Raw genomic sequence first — 24,899 nt, forward strand, 5'->3', positions numbered from 1 at the left:
TTAACAAGTATCTCGTTCGAAAGTGCATACATTGAACAACTCGTAGGATTTTTTTCATTGCGAAAGGCTAAACAATACCCGAGTTACAGCCTGTGCGACAGAACCTCGTTTTTGTATAAAAGCTTAGTGTCACCCTTTATCAATTTGAAGAAAAAGAGATTTTTGAGAATTTTTTCTGAACAAACCGGTGGAGCTTTTTATTTAACAAGTATCTCGTTCGAAACTACGTATATTTAGCAACATGTAGGAATTTTTTCATTGCAAAATCTTAAACAATGCCGCAGTTACAGCTTGTTCCCCTAATAACAGTCGTTTATTTTGCACTTTCGAAAAATCTCGCTGAAAATCAACTTTACGAAAGTCGCTGTCGCTTAATCAATTTTTGAGATTCCGTCGCAATAAAATTCTCAAAAGTTGAACAATATATACCCTTACATATGACACACCTCTTAAAAAAAGTAACCCGCTCGTACCTCCAGAAAAAATTCCTAAAGAGTACACATTCTACAGTTTATCGACTAGGAAAGCCTTCTCGACAAAGATCGAGCAAAACTTCATAAACTCCGAACGAAACTGCGAACATCGTTTGATGTACACATTTCCGATCATTTTATTAACTCGGAAATGCCATAAATGCATGACGATCCGCAGTCCCGCCATCAATTACAGATAAAGCGAATCCGCGTGAAATATTTCCCCGTAAAATGCGGCGAACGAATGGAACGCAAAGCGGCATTTCATATTTGTCGGACGTCTCTTGTTAGCGTCATTCTAACAGCGATTTTCACACGTCGTCGATACCCTAGTTAGCCAGACGGAAAAGCTGGCGAGAGGTGTGCCCGGTGGCTTTTCGGAATTTCACCTGCAACAAAGTCGTAACTTCCCGGACAAAGCAGATAATTTGCGTGCCTCTACGTTCGCGGCGTACAACAGTTTCTGGCTTCCTTTTTCTCTCGACAGTGGGAAATACTGATTGGATGATTGCTTGGAATGCAGTTGACGCATTGCAAAAGTGAGAATCGTTCGAATGTGCGAGGCGAAGTGGTATTACATGTCTTTGGAAACGTCTGTGCAGCGAAATTTACGATGGAATCAATTGCCGCATTTATCGAAATATTATTAATTCGCGGACCTCTGTTCAAGATAAAACTGCACGCAATGAAATGCATTTTATGCGTTTGCGAGAAGAATTCATCGATCGAGTACGAAACAGTAAAAACATGTAAAAAATTTGAAGACACTACTGTTGTGCTATTTTCAATTTGATCAAATGATTAAGGAATTAAATAGATACTTACGTAGCTCCTGCAAACATGCAAATTTTTACAAACAGAATTTTTAAATCATTTGCAAAGTATTTTATTTATTGGACTGCGGATCTTTATGCAAAATAACAAGGCAAATCATTTTTGCTTATAACAATAATTAGTAGATTTTATGCATTTACGGCAAAAATGATTTGCCTTGTTATTTTGCATAAAGATCCGCAGTCCAATAAATAAAATACTTTGTAAATGTTTTCAAAATTCTCAATTTCGAAAGAATTAATTTCAACTTAAAGTTGTATGCATTTTTCATATTTCTATAGCTTCTCCAATTTTCAAGAAGCTGGTGTAGCGAAATAATGTTTATTTCACATAAAATTCTACAGTCTGATAGTTAAAATACCTCGCGAATATTCTCGAAATTTTCAGTCTTTTTTTTGAAAGTTTTAATTCCAGTTTAAAATATTATGCATCTCTAATGTTTCCGTAGCTTCTGTATAATTTACCTAAAAGATAACACAGCGAAATGAGACTTTTATCTTCGCCGGAAAATTATACAAGATGTAAAAGAATAAACTCGTTTTCCCAGACTCTAATTGCTCGGTTTAAAGATAGGAAAACATCCAATGAACGTCCCTGAATGAAAAAGTTTAACGTAACGTTAGTATAAATAGGCGTTCATGAATAACAAATTAATCTCAAGTAAATTTAGATCACGATTGAGAGCGAAAAAGAGCGCGTGCGCGAGAGAGAAATAATAGAGAGAGCGAGAGAGAGAGAGAGGGAGAGAGACAGACAGACAGACAGAGAGCGAAAGGCTAAGAATATGCAGACCGAGTCTAAACACCGCGATTATTATAAATATTCATCCAAATATCTCATTAAATTTATTCAGCGCTAATTAAGCAATTACCCCGGAGATTGTTTAAAATAGCTTCTACATTATCTTATATAATGTCTGCGTACATAAGTAATGCTATTAGAGATGAGGAGATAAAGATCAGCCGATTGAATTGTTGGGCTGGGATTCGAACCCGGATGCTACATTCGCCGCATGACTACTCACGCTAATTGAGCTAACTATACTTTGTTCACGAGGCCTTTAGACGGCGCGCAGCTTCTTTATTTTCTGAAGTGGTTGTTCTCTATCTTCTGCAGCTATGATTTATGAAACGTTGTTACACCGCGTTGTTTCGTTACAGGAAGTCATTACAGATGCGAGGAAATGAAAATTGCTACATCTTCGTTTTCTACAGTGTAACACTTCCATGATATGTGGCGAACATATTCTGCTTTTCAGACATCGGATGAAACAGGATCGAAGTGCAATTTTCTTTTTGTGCAAGTCATTAGAGATGCAAAGAAATACAAAATATACTACATCTTCGTTTTGTAAAACATGCTAATTGCGTAGTTTATGGCGATCATTCTATCTTCTATTGCAATTGATGTGCGGTGGCCGTGTTGTAAAAGTCATTATAAATGCAAAAAAAAAAGATAAAGCAGCGAGATAAATGAAGCAAAACCTGCAATTTTCTGCGTCGACCGTATTCCACGATCTATAATGATAAAATCAGTAACATAGCAAACAAAATCACAGTATAATTCCTCCGAATCGTTTCTCCCGATTAAATGGCTATCGATCGCATAAACACCGCTAATTTTCTATTACCTAGGCAGGCTACAAAAAACCGAGAAACATAATTCAGTATTCGTCGAAGGCAATGAACACCGGGAAGTGAAACCTCGATTACAAAGAAAAGCATTTAAATTATTATACGGAGGTGAATTACAGGTTAGCAGCGCATTCGATTCGATCCACCAATCGATCGCAGCCAGGCCAACGAAACTTTCACGAGCCAGAACCACGTCGAACAGTATATTTTCCGCTTAATTTCTTCATCTCGATCGGCGTCGGATAAGGCTATCCGCTTCTGGTGCCGGTTAAATGCAGTTAACCGCTTCCGTAACATTACGCTCGTATTATCGGCGACTCATTGTACAGGTTTCCAGACAGCAAAATCTACGAATCGAAGCTCCGGCCGATTCGAGAAACACTTAGCTCGGACAGAAACGAAATTTTCTCACCGCGGCACAGCGTCACATTTCGATCATCTGGGAACTTAATACTCAATCGCTATTCTTTTTCTTTTGCATAATTACTTGGAATGTCTATAAGTCGACATTTTATAATTTATTAATTTATTAATTTATAATCATTTAGGAAATAAAATATATGATAATAATAATAATAATAATAATAATAATAATAATAATAATAATAATAATAATAATAATAATAATAATAATAATAATAATCATACATATTTTACATAGAATTACTAAGTTATGTTAGGAATGTTTAGAAAATAAGATATGTTATATATAAATATAAAATAAAATGTATAATATAAATACCAAATGAAACATAGAATAACAATAATATATATTTTACTTAGAATTACTAAGTCACAAAATATATAAATATATAACATAAATATCAAATAAAACATAGAATAACAATAATATATATTTTATTTGGAATTACTAAGTCAAAATATATTATATAAATAGTTATATAAATCTAAGATAAAAAAATGCAATATAAATATAAAATAATATATATTCTATAGATATCAAATAGAATATATACGATAATAATAATAATAGTACATATTTTCAATATAATCAAATTTTAGTCTTGAGAATATATTATATTTTGCGAACTATAGATATCAAATAAAATATACGATAATAATAATAATAGTACATATTTTCAATATAATCAAATTTTAGTCTTGAGAATATATTATATTTTGCAAACTATAGATATCAAATAAAATATACGATAATAATAATAATAGTACATATTTTCAATATAATAAAATTTTAGTCTTGAGAATATATTATATTTTGCAAACTATAGATATCAAATAAAATATACGATAATAATAATAATAGTACATATTTTCAATATAATCAAGTTTTAGTCTTGAGAATACATTATATTTTGCGAACTATCGTGTGTACAAAATTTTTTGCATCTTCAAGACTGGAAAAATGATCAAAATAGATTCAACAACGATCGAGGTTCATATGGAAGAACGTTCTAGCTGCGAAACGGTGTCAGCGAGATTTTTGCGTATTCGATCGCGTATTCGGTCTAGTACAACGTCGCCCCGAATTATCGTTAATAGCCGGTATAACTCGGACGAAGGTTCTCAGCCGAGACTAGTGCGTGGGAGTCACGTGGGCGTCGCATTATGCAAGCAAATTGCCCGATCGTAGAAACTACCGCTTCTGGTGATACAAGTCCGCTGATGGCTTTACCATCGAATAAACGTCTCGACAAAGTTGCAACCGATCGTTTCGGCTCTCGACGGATTTATGAACCGACCGCGATACCTTTAGATTTACGGTCGTTCCATGCGCAACCTATTTCTACACGGACACCCGTTAAATTGACGAGTAAAAGGAACCATTTTCCTCAAACAAAAGAAACAATCGACTTAAAAAATAATTTGGTTCGACGATATTGTCCGACACAGAATTTACATTGTACGATGTTTTGCAGACGATTTATTGATGCAACCTATGTGCGGCATTATTGCAAAACTCGGTGATAATTTAACCGAGCACTTATTCTATTGTGATGCATAGAACGAGGCAGGAAAAAATTCTTGCGTGATTTATCATTAATTCGAAATATGCATTGTAGAATTTAATATTACTGAATTATAAAATTAAATATATATAATTTACTTTAATTTTATAATTCAGTAATATTAAATTCTACAATGCATATATATATGTATAGATTTAATTGTAACGAATTTTCGATAGAGAAATTTAAATTATAATAGATATTTATAAGAATTTGAATATAAAGTTTAGTTACAATGAATTTTTATTATAAATTTGAATTATAATAGATTTTTAATAGGCGATTAAGTAGAAATTTTAAATTATAATACATGTTTAATAGAAACTAAGGTTTTTTAATCAATTTTAAATAGGGGTGAAATTAGTTATAGTAGATTTCTAAGTTAAATTGAATTTATTATAAAATTTATTATAAATTTGAATTTTTGTAATAAATTCTTAATAAAAGTTTAAATAGAAAATTTAAATTATGATAGTTTCTTAATAGAAATTTAGATTTTAATCAATTTTAAATACCGGTGAAATTAATTATAGTCGAGTTTTATGTAAAATTGAATTATAATGAATTTTTACTACAAATTTCAATTATAATAGATTTTTAATAGATATTTGAGTAGAGATTTTAAATTATAGTATAGAATTTCCATAAAAGTGTAAACAAAAAGGTTAAATTACAATAGATTTTTAGTAAATCGTTGCATTACATATCACGTATCATTGCATATATTGCTGCAAATGTAAAAAGAAAAAATGAATCAAAAAAATAATAACAAATAAAAATCGATAAAAACGAGTCGAATGAATAAAAGTCGACGTAAATGACAAACTACACGTGTTCAAAATAAATTCGAACGTGTTTCGTTCGAGGGCAACCACCCGATGATACGGAATTTTTGTGAGAAGCCACCGGCTGTTACGAAGTTGTTTAAATTTATTCTAACGAGTTTCGTAAGCATGGGACTGCACCCACCTACGGGAAGATTTAATTTTTCGAATATCAAGCAACCTATTTGCAGGCGCTTTGGACGATCGCTGTTCGGCATAGTGTGCAATACATATTTAACAGCGCATTTCCATGCAACTGGTTCAGGTTTCATCTTCGGAGCTATTGCAGAAAATGATATGCATATCGGGTCGGTCAGAAAAACTGGTACACGATCGACTGGAGCAGGTATCCTATACAAGGTGTCAATCGCAATTAGACAGCATCGCGACTGGATCCCGCCGATAAAAAGTTGCAAATTAAACGGGTTTTATGTTCTACAACGTGCTCGTGGTCTATTTTTGTAGATCAACGACGGTATTCTAAATATAGTAATTGATCAATTTATGGTTCTGTTTAACGTCGGATTTACGGGGAATGATCATAGCTATTCCTGCAGCGGAATGGCGAGAAAAACGTATGATATGAAATATTATGCTAATCGATGATACTTAACCTCTGTAACGTGGAATGGAAAATTGGTTCTTCGGGGTAGTCGACATATCTTCGCCCGATCATGATTATATTTTAACGACGTGAATTAGTATAGTTGCTCCGAAGTACACTCTTTTGCACAGAAAAGAGGCTTCTTTCTTTTTTTAAGAAGGTCGCAAGATTTCTTTTAAAAAATTCACTAGGAACATCGATTCGAATGGTTGAATTTACATAATTTTCCAAGGAAAGGGGTCTTTGGAATAGTTTCCACGTCTGCGCCAATTATTAACATCATTTGACAAAGAAATTAGTATAGCTACTCGAAAGTACACTCTTTCACATACAGAAGAATTGATTTAAAAAAATTTACAAGTTTTTGTTTTTAAACTCTCAAAGATCGCTTATAAAGTATGGCTCTATTTACGAAATCTGTTTTCCAAAAAGTGAACCGTTCGACACAGTGTGCGCACCTTTGTTAACAATGATTATATTTTAACTTAAAAATTAATACAGTTGCTTGAAAATACATTCTTTCAGACGGACAAAGATTTATTTTAAAAATCGATTAGTTATCTACAAAAAATTACAAAAATGGCATACACAAATGTGTGCAAGCTCCAGAAATATAAGACAGCACATCTTCTTCAATTATGGTTACATATTAACGAAAAAATTAGTATAATACCTTGAAACTACGCTCTTTCACACAGTAAAGAATCTGTCTCAAAAAGTCTGCAGGATTTCTTCAAAAAAATTCGCAAAAGTGACCTACTCAAATGCGTAAAATACAATCTAGTTCCCAAGAAAAAGACCTTCGTCACAATGAACATATCTTTCTCAAATCTAAATAAATCTTAACGAAAAAATTAGTACACTTACTCGAAAGCGTGCTCTTTCGCACGGAAAAACATCGCTGACAAAAATTCCACAGGCTTCCTCCAGAAAAAAAGATGCAATTCGTCGTTGCTTAACCGAACCGTAAATGACTTTCGTTTCTCGATTGAAAAAGTTGTAAACTCGTCGACGATTTGATTCGCGCCGTCGCCGAGCATGTTAAACGAGGCATTCCAGGTTCCAAAGGAATCCACCAGCGTCCCGATAGAGAGGTTAGAGCGGTGTTCGGTGTTCGCAGATCACGCATCTCGGAACCTCGATCGAGAGTGATCCGGGGCCACTCTCCTTCCGACCCGATCAATCGGCAATGGCCGTTTGAAACCGGCGGATGGCGGTGCACAAGGATCCGTGAACACCTCGTGGCAAGGATTTGGAGTGAAGCCAGAAAGCGATACCTGGAAATCTGTCGGACAACTCGATTTCGTCGAGAGCACGCCAGAGAAACTTGTTTACCGGTCTGATAATGGTATTCTGTCGGTTGCACCGACGGCTCTCGTGTTTCTGCGGCACTGTTAATGGACTTACGACGAATCGCCAGGATTTACACCGGATTACAAACGCATTTACGACTAATCTCTTCGCGTGTGACCGGCCTGTCCCCTCTGATGCCCTCTTTCTTTACTACCCGGACCGTGTGTCTGCTCGCCTCTCTCTTATTTTATAACCTCGACTCCCTTGGATTCGGTACCATCTGCTTTCACGTTCTACTTATTTTCGTTCGCTCTATTCGTAGTTTCGATATTCTTGTTTCTCTATCACGGATTTTCAACGTTCGCGATTAATATATTTCGTCGAATCTTTTCGTCCATTTCAGGTTTGCAATGTTTCGACTTCAATGCTTCCTTGTCTCTGTTCCAAGTTTTCTATTTTTTATCTCTGTCTTTTTTAATTTTTGTTTCTGTTCTAGATTTTCAATGTTTTTTCTTATTTGTCTTATCTAGATTTATTTTATTTATTATATTTGTTACATTTACATTAGATTTGTTTGCATTTTATTCTCATTTTTCTTATATAGATTTTCTCTTATTTTTCCTCACTTTAATCTTATCTTCATTATTTTTAGTATTTCTTTTCTTATATTCCTTGTTTTTACCATTTGGCTTCGCGTTTCGACTCTTCGTTCTATTTTCATATTTTAACTATAGATAATAAATAATATATATAATTAAATTAAATTTATATTTTAATAAAATATTCCATTAATGAATTAAAATAAAATTTTACTTATTAAAATAATTTACTTAATAAAATAAAAAATATAAGTAAATTATTTAATAAGCAAAATTTTTTATCGTAATTTATTATTTTAATAAGTAAAATTTAATGCAGAAAATCGACTTATTCCCTCACCTAAAGATCTTATTACATTATTGCATCATTATCGTATATCTTCCACAATTTACTTTCGTCACTGTCATTTACTGCACACCGTTATTATATTATCATACTGCAAGTATGAATTGAGCTTGAGAAAGATGCAATCTGCTAATTAGATTCAGAATATTCGCGCAAACATGGAGATTCGTGAACCGATTTCTTCAACGAAGAAATTTATGCGGAAATAAAAAGACAGAGGCGATTCGAATTAACGACAAAATAAAAGTAACGTTTGCACGAACATAGACATTCGTGAAACGAGTTCTTGAACGAAGAAAATAAAATTGTACAGAAACAAAAGCACAGACACAATCCGAATTTATCACATTTTTGACCCGGAGCAGCGTGTAATATTTTCTCGCAGTCTCTCTCTCTCTCTCTCTCTCTCTCTCTCTCTCTCTCTCTCTCTCTTTCTCCTTCACTCTGCCAAACACAGTCTCTCTCACCGACACTATTTCTCTCTCATTCCCTTGTCGCCGGTATCTCCGGCTATTTGTCTTTCTCCGTTCGCAGTTACGTAGATCTCCCAGCGCTGTCTCTATGTTCGCGGTCTCGAATGCAATTCCCGCCAAGATTAGTGGGCTAGAACGTGTGTCATGGTGCAGGCGATCGGGTGGCAGTGCGCGTTTTCGGGTTGCACGGGTTCTCTCGCCTGGATCGATGTTTATCGACGCCGCGTCGGGTCGGTTCGCGGACTCTTTCGGTCGGCAACCTCCATGGAAATCGGGAGGAGCCACCGTTGCATCGGCATCGACAATGCATATCGCGCCTATGCACGGCTCTGAAACGAATCTTAATTGAGGATAATTGCCGGCTATTGCTGGGAACGCGATGGGTGGCGAAGAAACTCCGAACACTGCAATTAGAGAATCGCGTAAGCACGCGGGTCCCATTGCGTTTTCGTGGGCCCCGTATTATCCCCATTAATTACAGCGACCGGCATCGTTACCCACTTTTCTTTTTCTTACCTCGGAAACACTTAGATTGTTTCTTTTCTTGATAGACAATCTTGAGGCTGCATACATCGTGATCGCGATTAGACCGCGGATCTCCGTGCAAAAATAAAACTTGTCTGCATCGATTGCAACACGTTGGTGCCAATTACGCGTCTCTTTCCCCTTCCTTGAACAATTTTAATAAATTAAAATGAATACATCCACGTTCTTAAGTTCTTTTAATCTTTTCACTGTTTTAAATCGCGCCTACCCGTTCTTGCTATAATTGCATGAAATCCGCTGTCCAATTATCATTGCTGAATATTTCAGCGAATATTATGCTGGCGAAACAGTACATGTGCATTAGGCTAATATGGTGGCATAGTTAATAACGTTTTAGGAAACTTAATGGAATAATAAGGAAATTTCAGGTAGCTAATAATATTTATATTAATAATTCCATATATTCCTTATTCAATAATTAAATTATTAGGAAAACATTTTATTGAAATGATAGAAATATTTATAATGAATTTATTTATTATATATTTATTTATTTTATAATGAAGAAATATTTTTTTGTATTAAATAGCATTACTGAGTTTTGAGACAACTTACAATATTTTTAACTGTAACGCTGATGGTACTCATTGTTATAAACATGTGTTTTCTCAAACAGATAATTATACCCTTTTCTTGCGCGAATTATTTATGCAAGTTAATTAAAATATACTCTTTCTTTAATCAATGTTTAATTTCCTGATTTTCAGCGTTATGAGAAAGCAAACAAATTAATTCGTTTACGTACGTCAATTAAAATTATACTCGTTTTTAAATTAACGTCTAATCGTCTCTTTCCATGCATTATAGAAAATCGAGCATATAAATTTATTTACGTAAGTTAATTATAATTATGCTATTCTTCGAAGCATTGCGTAATTGTCTCTTGCATTGTGGAAAAGCAAACATATCAATTAATTCATGTATATCGATTAAAATATTATATTCGTTTTTAAACCAATGTACAATTGTCTCTTTTCGTGCACGTTAATTAAACGTTAATTATTAACAACGTGTGTTAATTAAAAATGTGTTGAGAACGTATGTTAATGAAAAACTTATTAACAGCGTACATTAATGAAAATTATACTCTTGCCTAAATCGACATTATAGTTTTCCACTAAAACAAAGACGTATCCGTTCTTCTTTTAATATTTCTTGCAGGAAAAGTATATTAATGGAAATATTTTCAGCGTTGTGGAACTCTGAATAATTGCAACGACGGACGCTGGACCTGTTTTGTTGCAGGCAGCATGCTACAAGTAGGATTACACGGCATTCCTTGTCGGAAACAATTTTCCGCGAGGTAAAAATGCTTTCCTTAACCGGGAACTTTGGGAAGTTGCTCGGTTGATAGAATTTCACGATATTTCCAGCAACTTTCCGTCGAGTGTTTACCGTGGAATTTGCGGGCGAGGTTCGCGAAAACACTTCCGAAGTGGCTTCAATCTCGCCCGGAGTGCTCGAAAAAAATATGCGACGGGATGCTCGACCTCTCGTTGCTGCAATCCTCGAGGTGTCAACGAAATGCTGATAGTATTTATTTGATCGCGCTCGTCCCTGTATTTCACCGATTTGAACATAAATGCATAAATATTCACGGATTATTTCGCAAACTTATTCGCGAACTTACTCGCGGTTTTATGTGCACGTCAATATTATTATATTAATAATTTATTATTTTATGGTTTCGTGTAGTTGCATAACAAATTAGTAGATGCCATGATCTGCACAGTTTAATAAGTGTTTAAGGGTGTCAATTAGTTTATCAGTTCGAGCATTTAAACATCATTAATGGAAGGAAGAAATTTCTACACAGTTTTTGTTTTTTGTAATTGACGGAAACAATTTTGATTTCGCATAAACATTCGTAATCTGATAGAAAGAAATTTTTATGTAATTTCCGTCGAGACTGTATTTCCTATACAATTAGCAAAGTATGTTTCGCTTTCGATAAATTTTAAACAAATTATTATCGTTTTTTATACTTATTCTTCTTCTCCGCAGAAAGGGCAAATATTTTGCAAAAATATGCTTTATCGACTGACCCGACGTATCGTCCTGTTAAAAATGGAAACATTTCGTTCGCATAATCTGTCACAAATTGATAAGCGGTCTGAAGAATCTTTTAGCCCAACGTTTCAATTACGGTTTCGTTGATAATTATTGTATTAAACTGCGGATTTTATGCATTCATGACAAAAATAAATGCATCAAAAACGAAACTGTATAAATGAATATTTAATAAAATATAAATTATGTTCGATCAGATTAAAATATAATAAAATATAAATTACATTTGATTAAATTAAAATATAATAGAATATCAATTACATTCGATTAAATTAATATGTAATAAAATATAAATTACATTCGATTAAATTAAAATATAATAGAATATAAATTACATTCGATTAAATTAATACGTAATAAAATATAAATTACATTCGATTAAATTAAAATATACTAAAATATAAATTACATTCGATTAAATTGAAGTATAATAGAATATAAATTACATTCGATTAAATTGAAATATAATAGAATATAAATTACATTCGATTAAATTGAAATATAACAGAATATAAATTACATTCGATTAAATAAAAAAATAATAAGACTATAAATTACATTCGATTAAATGGCAATATAAGGAAAGGCATTTTCACGAAACTTATGTTTCTTAAAATCATCGTAGACAACTTCCGCGTCGCATAAATACGCGCGACCTAATAAATCGCATTCCCGCGGCCGTGTTTTCCTTGACGCGTTAATCGCGAGCCACCGAGCGCTTAAACAAATTAAAACGAGAGTCCGAGCGTATAAACAAACTTGATAATTTGCGCTATCGCAACTCGATACTGTCTCGCCTCTTTTATTATAGCCGCGAGCTATTTCTGATCGCGCGTATTCCACCTAACGCCGAGTGATCCGCATCGCGAAGTTAACCGAGGCTCTCCCATAATTTGATAGCGGTTCAATTAAATCTGTAATACGATGTAGCCGTGTTTTATAAACGCGTATAATTGCCGCTACATGCGCGTCATGTTACGTGAAACCGGTAATCTACATTGTCGCTGGAAAATATGCAACACAGTTCGTGTTCGGACACCGATTATGTCGCCGCGGCAACGTTTTCTTTCGAAATAATTACGCTTTAATTAGAACTAGATCGCCGATCTTGTTGCCAATGTCACTGTTTTATGACCCGATAGAAGCGTGGCGGATTAATCGAACGCGGAAAATGTGATCAGCGATTTGTTTGCAGGAACTTTGTTTTCGTGCGTTTCAGCAAATTCTTTATAATATTATCTCTGCTGCATGGAATCCATGTTGTTGCGTAAGTTAATTTTTCTCCCATTAAGAAGGTATATTATTCGAATTATTGTTTAATAATTATTGAAATCAATATTTAAATTATGATCTATATTATTATTCAAATTGTTATCTTAATTACCATTCGAATTATTATGTTATCATTTTAAATGTATCTTTTTTATGAAAATAATAATAATAACCAATAATGGTAAAAATGAATCGAAAGGACAATATTACACATAAGTCGCTAAAAATGAATTAAAAGAATAATAATAATGAATAAAATTCGGTGGAGAATGAATCAAGACCAATAAAATGTATTAGCATCGGTAAAAATGAATCGAAATCGATGAAAACGAATCGAAATCGATGAAGAATCCAAAAAAATATGTATAAATCAAAAATAATTAAAAGTAAGCATCAAAACAATTTTCTCCGCGATTTTCTCCGACATCCAAATTCGCTGCCTAATATAATAATAACAACTCAATGTTTCAACCACGTTCTATCATCCGAGCCGACAAGTTCGCCTAACCGAGTCAAATAAAACCGTCTTACCGTTCCGTAGCGATGTTGGTCGCAAGACCGATTCTAGAAGTCCGACGTTCGTGTTGCGCGGCGCGTACAGGAAACCGTGGTGGAAAAAAAAGTGCCGGCCACTATTCCAAGGCGAGCACAGACTCGCGCGGCTCGTATGCAGAACAACACGCGACACACACAACGCTCCCGCGATCATCCTTGGCGGATTCTCTATCGAGGTTCCCGCGAAGCCGCCAAGGCCGGTGGATCTCTCGAGTTACCGGCGATTTTCCGCCATTACGGCGGACCTCCAAAGTAAATAGCGGCATAATTGCAGTGATTATTAAACGGCCGAGAGGCGAAATCGCGGGATGCCATGCCGGGGCGAGAGGGGCGAGGAGACGGCGCCGGAGCTCGTTTAAAGTTTCTCTTTCGTTGTCGGCGAGCTGCCGCCTCGACGGCGAAGGCGAGGACAGCGAAAACGAAGACGGCGAAGACGCGACACGGCGGAGAGGACGAAGACAACGAAGATGACGAGAACGATGGCGACAGACAAGGAAGACGAAGACAACGAAGACAACGTAGACGACGACAGAGAAGGCGAGGACAACGATGACGAAGACCCTGGGATCACGCCGTTGTCGCCTCGTCCGAGAGATGAAGAACCGTCGGTCTTCGAGGTGTACACACGCTCCGACCAAGAACGATGCAATTACCCGGGTAATGAAGGAACTTTCTTGGGAAGGTTATCTTTCGCGGAGTCACGGCTGCCCAACCCCTAGCCGGGCCGAGGACGATGACAAAACGAGGGCCATTCGAAGTTTCACGCCTTATCGACGCCCAGGATCCTCTTCACTGAGTTCCTATCCTATTCTGACAACCTTTATTTTTACCATGGAACCCACCCTCGGCTTATCTCGCTGCCAACCCTCCCCTCGCCTCTGACAGATCGACCCTCTGACGGCTAGAACCAGAGCTGTGTAAAATTGTACTTCAAATGGCAAATAGTAAATAGATATTAATAGTGTTATTTTATAATATTTTTTTAAATTCGTTGCACCCCCAGTTATATTGCATCGTATTTTGTCTTCTTTGATTTATTTTATTTTACCTTATTTTACGGTATTTCATTTCATCTTATTTCATTTATTTCATAACTTATTTAATTTAACCTTATTTTATTTTATTTTATCTTGTTTTATTTATTTTAGTTTAGATCATGCATGAATTTTTGATCATAAAATATTTTATATGTACGAAAGGATGCGTTTTTAAAAATAGAATATTTTATTCGTTGTAAGAAATGTTCAAGATAATGTTTAAAATAGTATTTTATTTGAAAAATACTGAATATGTTTGTGCCATGGTTCAGATTATTTTATTAATTTAACTGATTACCATGAAATAAAATATTTCCGTTTTACTCTAAATCACAGTCATTATTTTGGTAATCGAAAACGAACGAAGTACAATTTTCCTTTACATTATAAACATATGTTCAAGGTAATTCTTCAATAAATACTTCTGAAGGCAATGAATTGCACTTACGAATACATATATATTATGATCTCTTATGTTATCGCGTTTTGCGTTACGTTAATCATTTTCACCATTTATTTTCAGGTTGTAAATGTTTATGACAAGTCTCCCAATTATGGAGTTAATTAGAGAAACAGTTTAAGAGAGATCTGTGTTACGAAATTCATGATAAATACTTTATAAAAAGGAGTATATTTTTTCTCAACAATCAAACGGAACTTACATCCTGGATACGTCTCGCAATACTTTTTCCGCAGACTATCGTAACTGCTTCTTCCGCATTGTATACATTACCTGGAAAAATAAAAAACGAAATTAGAAATTTGACATTGACTTTTCTCAAGTTCGTTGTGCATGAAAAAATGAATTTTTTTCGAACTTCGAATGGGTAAAGAATTATTCGAATAAGGGTTGTAAAATTATTCGAACAACAATGCGAATTTTATTCGTATCGACCATTTTCCATATGAATTCCACTACGAATAAATTCTTATTCGAATAAGATTTTAATCTAAATATTATAAATTAAATGATAGATATTAAATTGCAAGATATTAAATAAAAACATTTCATCTAGATATTAAATTGAAACATATCATTTTAAATTTTAGACATTAAATAAAAACAATTAATCTAGATATTAAATTTAAAAACATATTATTTTAAATTGTAGATATTAAATGAAAACATTTAACGTAAATATTAAATTCAAAGATATTATTTTAAATCAATGTCTTAGTCACTGAATAAAACAATTTAATCCAGCTATTAAATTCAAAGATATTACATTGAATTTTCACCTAGACAAATGAGTATCCGATTGGAAATTGATTCGATTGTGTCGGATGCAATTGTACACGTTAGTTTCTATCTCCAATCCGTCATTCGGCTAAAACGTCGCCCAACCCTGTCGCAAATATAGTACACACCTTTGTAACAAAACGTGATCACAGAAAGAACGGTGCAGCATCGTAAAAGACAAATGCAACGACTAGTTCGAGCGTGTCTTCGACCAGACAGCATTCATCACGATCAAGGTGTACCACCGGTCTTAATAAGGACACTATTAATAACAAAGCCACAGAAATATAACGCCGGCACGGCGCTTGATTGAGATATATTCGCGTCGCGCGACTGTATCTTGGAACAGTGAGAACCTCTGGATGATTGGACGGATATAAATGGATAACTGAGTGACAGCACGGAATGAGACTGACCTTGCGAATCAGAAGGCAACCTGAATTTAATCCTCCAGGGCTGCGAGCCTCGGCCGGACGAACAAATAACAGTAATAACAGGCGAACGGTCGCTGGTGCACCGCGACGTAATTACATACATTGATTAATACTCGATACGGCGCAATCAAATCTTTCGGAATCGTAAAGAACACGTCTCTCTATTCACAGGTTTTTTCTACTCTTATTTTTTCTCTTTCTCTTTCTCTCTCTCTCGCTCTCTCGCTCTCTTTCTCTCTCTCTCGCTCTCGCTCTCTCTCTCTCTCGCTCTCGCTATCTCTCTCTCTCGCTCTCGCTCTCTCTCTCTCGCTCTCTCTCTCGCTCTCGCTCTCGCTCTCGCTCTCGCTCTCGCTCTCGCTCTCTCAGACGTCAATCTCACCCGTACGGCCAATGAAAGCTGTACAGCTGCGCCGATTTTTAATTCGCCCGGGAACACCTTCGACGATTACAATGCTTTTTTGCTGAACGTTAATCGAATTGCTTAGATACAATGACTCATGCATATTTATAATATATACATATATGTATAATGCCGAGCAAATCGTTTACATACAATCGTATATGCATGTTAATTAGAATATAACTGCTAATCGCAGCGTATCGATTTAATGATTCCCTTATGTTTATTGAAACCTATTAAATCAATAGAGCGTGGATTTAACGATTCATGGTTATTGATTAAAATATCGTATCAATGGAATAAATAGATTCAATGATTCAACACTGTAGATATGATTTATGTTTAAATGATTAAAATATATCCATTTAAACAATCTAGATTTAATGATTTAGCAATATTGATTAAAGTATCGTATGGATTAAATACTATAAATTTAATGAGTACTGTTTAAAGTATCGTATTGATTGAATAGTATAAATTTAATGATTTATTTATATTGATTAAAATATAACATCGACTAAATAGTCTAGATTTAATGATTTACCAATATTGATTAAATCGTTTCGATTAAATAGTATAAATTTAATGATTTATTTTTATTGATTAAAAAAGAATGTTATCAATTAGATAATCTAGATTCAATGATTCATGTGTATTGTTTAAAAAGCCAAGAAAAGTATCTTCATTGAAAGAAAGATAGAGAATGAATTGTGTTTCGTATAAAATAAGTGTTTCGTTTTCATTAACATCTAGAATTTATGTCTTTCAACTATATTTTCATAAACGACATTTAATTCGCACTATTCCATGCAACTCTTAATAAACTAAACATTCGATAAATTCTTTATTGACGCGGGCACGAGTGAGATCAGGGAAAACTGAAAATCTCTAGTTTGTCGTCCAAGACTGTCAGTGACAGTTAACACGTATCGCTTAATAGCAATCAAGGTCGAGTTAAGAAATCGAGTACTCGGCTAATTAATACAAATGACCGCCTTCATCGGCGTAGATATGTATCTAAATAGACTGGCACATGTAGTTATGAAAAAACAGTAATGTTCTGTCATCATAAAATAGTTGTAGTTTGTGCAAAAAATCTTTAGATTATACGAATCTAAATAATTATACGATCTAAATAAATAGCAATCTGCGATCTGTTATGTAAAATCGAAATTGTCATCGTCTCTTCTTCTTCTTATTATTTAAACATTTAAAATCATTATTTAAACTGCATTAATGTTAATTCGTTGAAATGATTATATTATTTAAACATTTTATTTTCTATTATTTAAACATTTAAAACTATTATTTAAACTGCATTAATGTCAATTCGTTGAAGTGATTATATTATTTAAACATTTTATTTTCTATTATTTAAACATTTAAAACTATTATTTAAACTGCATTAATGTCAATTCGTTGAAATGATTCACGAATGTGATTCTGCTACTTTTCGTTTAATCCACTCGTTTCTGTCAAAAATGCATTACGTGTGCATCCTTTAAAATATGCATGTTTTAGAGCATGCATCTTTTAAAGTGTACGTCTTTCAAAATATGCATCTTTCCAGATATGCATATTTTCAAACATGCATGTTTCTAAATATGCATTATGTAAAATGAGCATTAATTTTTACGCTGTTAATTGCATAATAACAATCGCACGAATATTTCGTACCGGTTACTTCATTATTCGTCCGCTATCAGATTACATTTTATCGCACGGACATTTTACATTCGATCCGATATTAATTATTCCACATTTGCCTCATTGTATACACCGGGTAATTAATTTCGAAAATATTCCCGACCGTCGGCGTAATTAATACGAAAGTATTAAACGGCGATCCTACACGCCGCTGGCCCGTTTTACGAGAGAATTACCGGTCCGTCCGCGGCGGGATACAATTCCATTAATGACGCGCAGATCAATGTCGGCGACGCGATTGCAGGAGAAACCGATCAGTCGACTCGATCAAACAACAAATTTTAGCATAGAGATCGCCCGGGAGAAAAACATTTCGCAGCCGGCCCGCCGCGTGTAAATAACCGACGCGTTTTCGACGAAAGCGAACGTTCAATTAATTAACAGAATGTTAAATGAAAATTAGCATAATGCGCTTTTAACCGGGCCGGGTTTATCGGCGCGGAACACGGTCTCTCTCTCTCTCTCTCTCTCTCTCTCTCTCTCTCTCTCTCTCTCTCTATCTCTCTCTTTATCTCGGGGTTGCAACGCGAACGGATCGCGTGTCACAGGAAAATTCTATCGGCCGACAATTACAGCGTTTTCCACCTGCGGAGAACTCGAGAAAACTTCTCTCCAGCCGATAACGAACGATCTTGATCGCTTAGGCTCGCGAGATACGTTCAGTTTCTGCTCCGGCGAGCAACCGATCACGAACCGAAAATGTTTATGCAAATTTCAATCCGAGTTTCTCATGTAACCGAGATTGAATAGGACATCTTCTGATATTTCCATCGCTGGGGTAATCGATGAAGAAAAGGTTCGCAGACGGAGCATTCGAGTTTTCTTCAAGGAGATCTCATTGTCTCGTGAATTTGATTTATCGACTGGTTGTCTTAATTTCCTCGCCGATTATTTTGATTTATGGTCGTTTCAATTCGCCGGCTGATTATTTTGGTTCATTGTTTGGCTATCTCTATTTGTTTCGTTATTTTAATTTATTGTTCGATTACTTTAATTTGCCGTTCGTCACTTTCAATCTATCGTCTGCTTCTTTCAATTCACTGTTCGCATCTATTCATTTATCGTTCGATTCTTCTCATTTATTGTCCACTTCTTTTAATCTGTCGCCTGCGTCTTTCGATTTATCGTGAACTTCTTTTACTCTATTGTCTGCGACTTCAGATTTATTGTTCACCTCTTTTGATCTATTATCCGCTCCTTTCAATGCATCGTTCACTCATCTTTCAATCGTTTATGAATTATTCATCGATTATTCGATTCATTGTTCGTTTCCCTTAATTTATTCTTCGCTTTCAATCGACTGCTCGATCTCTTCATTTTCGTCCAAAAATCGTTCACTGCAACGATCGTCGAACGAGAAATTACACAACGAAATCTCGAAAATCTTAACAGATCCGATGCCGTAAAATCGAACGCGCCGCGACAATCGACAAATGAAATCGCACAACGGAATTTTGAAAATCGTTCGAAAATTGCATAGCTGCAAACAAATGGGCGAATCATTTTCTCCGAGGACATTTCGAAAGATTGGACGCAGAGGACACCCGCATGCGCCGCGCGAAAAGGCGCACTCGCGGCGGCGGAAAAATTGCGAAACGTTCGATTGCGGTGTGACGGTCGGGTAATTTATGATCGTGAAAGTCGCGTAACGAGCGCAAAGCGAAACGATCTGCCGCGCGGGACGGTCTATACCTAAACGCGAGGAGATCATAAATGCGGTGAATTGTTGTTCGCCCGAAGCGAACCGTCCGCCGAGGCTTACAATTTTCTGTGTAACAGAATTAGTTAACTATTACCGTGAACGTCATAGTAAATCTCGACGGAAGCGCGGAACCATCGCTGACGAGGACCGCTCGAAGAGATACGATACAAGGAAATCGTCTTAGGAAACCCCTTTCGGAATGTGAAACCGACTGTACTCGTTTAGCCTAAGCAATCTTATTAAATAGTTCCCTTCCGGTCCATCAATTACGGTAGGCAGCGGCGGACCGCCATAGGCGGTCCACGGGAATGGACAATCTGGAAACGGACCGAGCGGTGTTAGGAATAATCTAATTAAGGAATTCTCGCATAATTAACCTAGCGAGAGCCGGTATTTATTGCCTTTATTAACGCGATTCTGTAACTGTTCTCCCAGCGCATGCTCGACGATTCCGAAGAAACTGTTTTTGTCCGGCTATTTTTTTCATAGTTCGTTGATGTTATTTATCATAAATATATAATTTTTAATATTTATATATATATATATTATTACATATATATATACTTGCACATATATATACTTATTATACTTATTACTCTTATTATAAGTATATATATCATTGATAATAAAAATTATCATATCACTCATAATAGAATTAATATATCATTCACAATAAAATTATTTATTATAAATTAATATTTAAAAATATATATATATATAATCAATGATATAATAAATCGTTTTATTATAAATAACAGTAATATTACAGATAAATTTAATGCAAGTAATTATTAGTAAATTATGCATGAATTATTATATTCTATTTGAATCATTAAAAGAACGATCTACAGTCTAGTAATAATTAAATAGTGGATCTTTATGGAAAATAAGAATATTTCTACTAAATTGTAAGAAAGAAAAATTAAGGAAGAATATTTCTTTCTGAAGTGATTGCACTTTGGCATTTTATGTAGTCATTATTGATATACAATAAATGCATACGAAATTGCTAATGAACTTGAAATAAACAGAAATTAAAGGAACGTATATATTTCTTCTTTTAATAATTCGATTATTTTATATCAATAATTAGTTATATTTTTAACTCCCTCAGTGTTGATTAAAATGAAGAAGTATAACAGAGGAATTGCCAAATTTTCATATTATCTCCGAGTACAATTGAAACCGTATCAATTACGGTTGCATTATATTCAGATTACAAATGTACAAAATCCTGGAATAAAGATTAAATCGTTCATATAGATACTACAAATTATAATAATAGCAATATTGACAACGATAATAACAATAATTTATTTACGCATACATATACCGGATGACCATTTGTAAATTGGACAATGCAGCTCAATCAATTTCAGGCTTCAAATACTGTAAAGAATCAAATTCAAAGACTCACGAAAAAATCCTGATTTCACATTTAATTTCATCATCGAGACGAAACGAAAGGTGCGCTTTCGTTAACAAAACAAAGTTGACAATACGGAAATTGCCAATCCGGGGCCTCGTGTAAAATTATTTTAACCGGCCAATTTTCTTCACGAAAATTAGATTCGCTGCGCCGCGGCAATAAATTCGTCGCCGAACGACCCGGCGACATATTCGCAGCTTTTCAACAAGAATTCGCGCGGCCGTTTACAAAGCCGATTACGCGAGAGAGAGAGAGAGAAAGAGAGAGAGAGTGAGAGAGAGAGAGAGAGGAGCTCGTCAGGATCGCCGCAGCTCGTATTTTATCGTTTGCCGAAAATGGAGGCCGCCGATCGATCCAAATAATATCTGATTATCATACCGATGCCGGGGCATAACCGTGGGTCGATTAGCTCCGGGCGACGCGTTTACGTATAAATTATTCGTCACTGCCGTAATTATTTCTGCCGTGATCGTGCGTGTCGCTTCCATGAACGGTGGCTGATTTGAATATTTCGAAAGTGGTCTTTCGTTTAGACGACGGACACGTAGTTATTAAAGTTATATACCTACCCCCTGTCTCTCTCCCCATACACACACGCGCACACGCACCCTTCCCCCTGCCCGTCCACCGTCGATCGGAGCACGGTGTACACACTGCACGCAGAACGACGGAGAAAAAAGGGATCGGAATAAATTACAGAGTACAAGGGCGCGGATCCTTGACGCACCGGCATCCGTGGAATGCAAATTGTTCAATTGCGAGCGCGTTTTGCAATCGGACTTTATCCGTCGATTCTCTGTTTAATACACCGATCCCTCGAATATCGTCCACGGATCTGGAGTAACTGTGGAAATTGCTGTTATTATTGGCAGAGATCGTGGATCTCTTATGCGTTCGACACAGAAATGATTATGTAAAATACCGGAGTGTAAATACGTTTAAAAACAGTGGAGAATATTGGTATCTATTCTTGAATTTATTGAAATTATTAAATGAAGGATATATTAAAATTGCTAAAAGAAGCAGAGTTTCTTAAAATTACTAAAAGTGGAAGAATTTCTTAAAAATATTAACAGAAGAATTTTCTAACATTATTCAAAGAAGGATTTCTTGAAATTATTAAGAGAAGAAATACATTTGACGTAATTTCTGTTTCTTCCTAGTTAGTTAGCAATTTTTATTTGTCACAAATTCGTAAAAATATTTTCTTACTGTGCATAAAGAATTTATAGTTTAATTATTACTAGATTATAAATCTTTATAATAAAACTGACTAAATAGTATACCAAAGTATAAATACGTGTTTCTTACAATTTAATATAAGAACTTTTTTATTTTCCATAATAATTCATACTGTAATTATTATTGCACCGTAGATCCTCGTGCAAAATTAAAATGATCTCCAACAATTCTACAAAACAGAAGTATAATTACAATAAATTGAAATAATTACAGTAACTAAATTACATAACCGAAGTATATAATTTTGATGAATCGAAAATAGTGTAACAATATTTGAAAATTCTTGTGTCGTCTTCAACGTTCTGTGTATTTATCTCACCAATTTCTTCCACAAATGCATAAAATCCACAGTTATTTAACAAAAAGAAGTGTATGCTTTACTCGACGTAATTGATATTGCAAAAGTAATTTCAATCTCTCGTAAGCTATCTAATTCGTAATACCGAGATCACTTTTACAACAACCCAATAGACTATTAAAAACAGAATAAACTAGACAGCAAGTCGAACGAAATCGAATCGCTTTTATTAACATCGATAAACATTCCCCGTGACGGTAAATGTACCAAATAAGTACCTGCCGCGAAGAAAGAGGAAAATTTCAACGGATAAAAAAATCTGAGAAATACCGCAAATTGCCGGGCTAGTTGAAGCGTGAAAAGGAACGATAGACGCGGATACCAATAATTCGCCGATTAATTGAATAATAAACGCGCGACGAACGGAGGCCGCGGTTCCCACAGTCTCCGAGGGATACGCAACGATCGATCGATCGCCGGTCCGGCGAAAAATCTCGTCGGATTGAATACCTCCGAATGGAATCGGCGGGATAAGAGAGATAATTCGAGCGTGGATTTACTGCGGCGTGGTCGTGCGGGGATCGTGTAACAGTCGCTCCGTTACAATTTATTGCGACATTGGGTTACATTCGTTTCGCTTTTACGACGACAGTAGCGCGTAACGAGACCGTAATCAAGCATTCGGGTCAGGGAGCATAGAGAATAACTTATCTAACGGTGTTTATAGTTAAACCGTGGCTCGTTATAGTGGGACGTGGACGACGCTGTAAAACGCTCTGCTCCGCTCTGCTCTGCTCCGCTCTGCTCTGCTCTGCTCCGCTCCGCTTTGGTCCCGTTCGTTATACGAGATTTAGTTTATGAATTACGCGGCCCGATACAAGCCGGGACACGGCCAGATCGGTTAACAAGATTAATAACGGAGTATCCATTCCGGTTCAAGCACTAATGCCCATAATGTGTAATTAATGTCGAACGTTATCTTTCAACGGTATTACATCTCCGGCGATCGATCACCGATTTATTTCGGTAATGCGGTGTTATTTCAGTCGAATATATTTTAGCCGGCGATGCGATTAAGAGGCGACTCGTATCGGCCACGCTTTGCGGCCACTTTTCAGATGCGGAGCTGGCACATTTTTGCCAGATCTGGGCTCCTCGTGTTGTCGGATGATCATTAATTGAGGGGGTCTGTGTGTGGGTAGGAGATAACGTTGTTGGACTTGGAACGATCGCGGTGATCGTACGCGTCGAACGTGTATCTCGGAATTGGATAATTATTGCTACTTATGGTTCTTTTTTAAGAGGGAAATAACGAAACATTAAAAAGTGAATAGCGGTGAAAATGGTAAAAAAATGTGTATAATTCATGAACCACTGGCTAAACATTGATGTTTTTGGTCTCAAAATGTACCTAATGAACCAACGTATGAAACATATATTTCAAGGTTTAATAAACAAGTTAAGGATATTTTAGAAATAGGATTTTTAGGACACTGGCGCGCTATCATCGCAAGTCAAAGAAAAATACAGAATCTGCCTTATTAACAACAACAACAAAATGTTATAAGAGCATTCGTAGTATAAAAGAAATATCTAGGTATTCCATTAATAAATAATTATTATTATATTAATTGTTATATTAGTTTGCCACCTTAATGGTAAATTCCATAAATTTAGAAAAATTGAAGAACATTTGTATATCTACTCTTTGGTTTATTAAAATAATTTACTGGGGATTATAGTAATCTTATTTTGCTTACAAATTCATAGTTGAATTATTACTAGATTGTAGATCCTTGTTATAAAAATGGCTACATCAAATAGTCACTTTATTACAATGCTATATACTCAATCTTTAGCGATCATTCTCTATCCTTCATGATTCTATTCACACCAGAA

At 35.2% G+C, this 24,899-nt stretch overlaps 1 protein-coding gene and 2 long non-coding RNA genes across 5 annotated transcripts in view; 1 reads left to right on the forward strand and 2 right to left on the reverse strand.

Moving 5' to 3' along the window:
- LOC143258813 (uncharacterized) overlaps positions 1–16,472 on the reverse strand; it is a 104,820-nt gene extending 88,348 nt beyond the window's left edge. Inside the window, exons 1-2 of the long non-coding RNA XR_013032697.1 lie at positions 15,917–16,472; positions 15,211–15,281 (exon numbers count right to left, since the gene is read on the reverse strand). This is a non-coding gene — a long non-coding RNA (uncharacterized LOC143258813). The remainder of the gene's footprint in view (positions 1–15,210; positions 15,282–15,916) is intronic.
- The window catches only part of LOC117220633 (uncharacterized), a 550,762-nt gene that overhangs the window by 314,975 nt on the left and 210,888 nt on the right, over positions 1–24,899 (reverse strand). The gene's annotated exons all lie outside the window — the stretch shown is intronic.
- On the forward strand, positions 13,287–15,320 carry LOC143258814 (uncharacterized). Its single transcript, XR_013032698.1, has 2 exons — positions 13,287–14,168; positions 15,072–15,320. It is a non-coding gene; the product is annotated as an uncharacterized LOC143258814 (long non-coding RNA).

This window comes from Megalopta genalis, chromosome 2, assembly GCF_051020955.1.
Source record: "Megalopta genalis isolate 19385.01 chromosome 2, iyMegGena1_principal, whole genome shotgun sequence".
In the NCBI taxonomy this organism is placed as follows: Eukaryota; Metazoa; Arthropoda; class Insecta; order Hymenoptera; family Halictidae; genus Megalopta; species Megalopta genalis.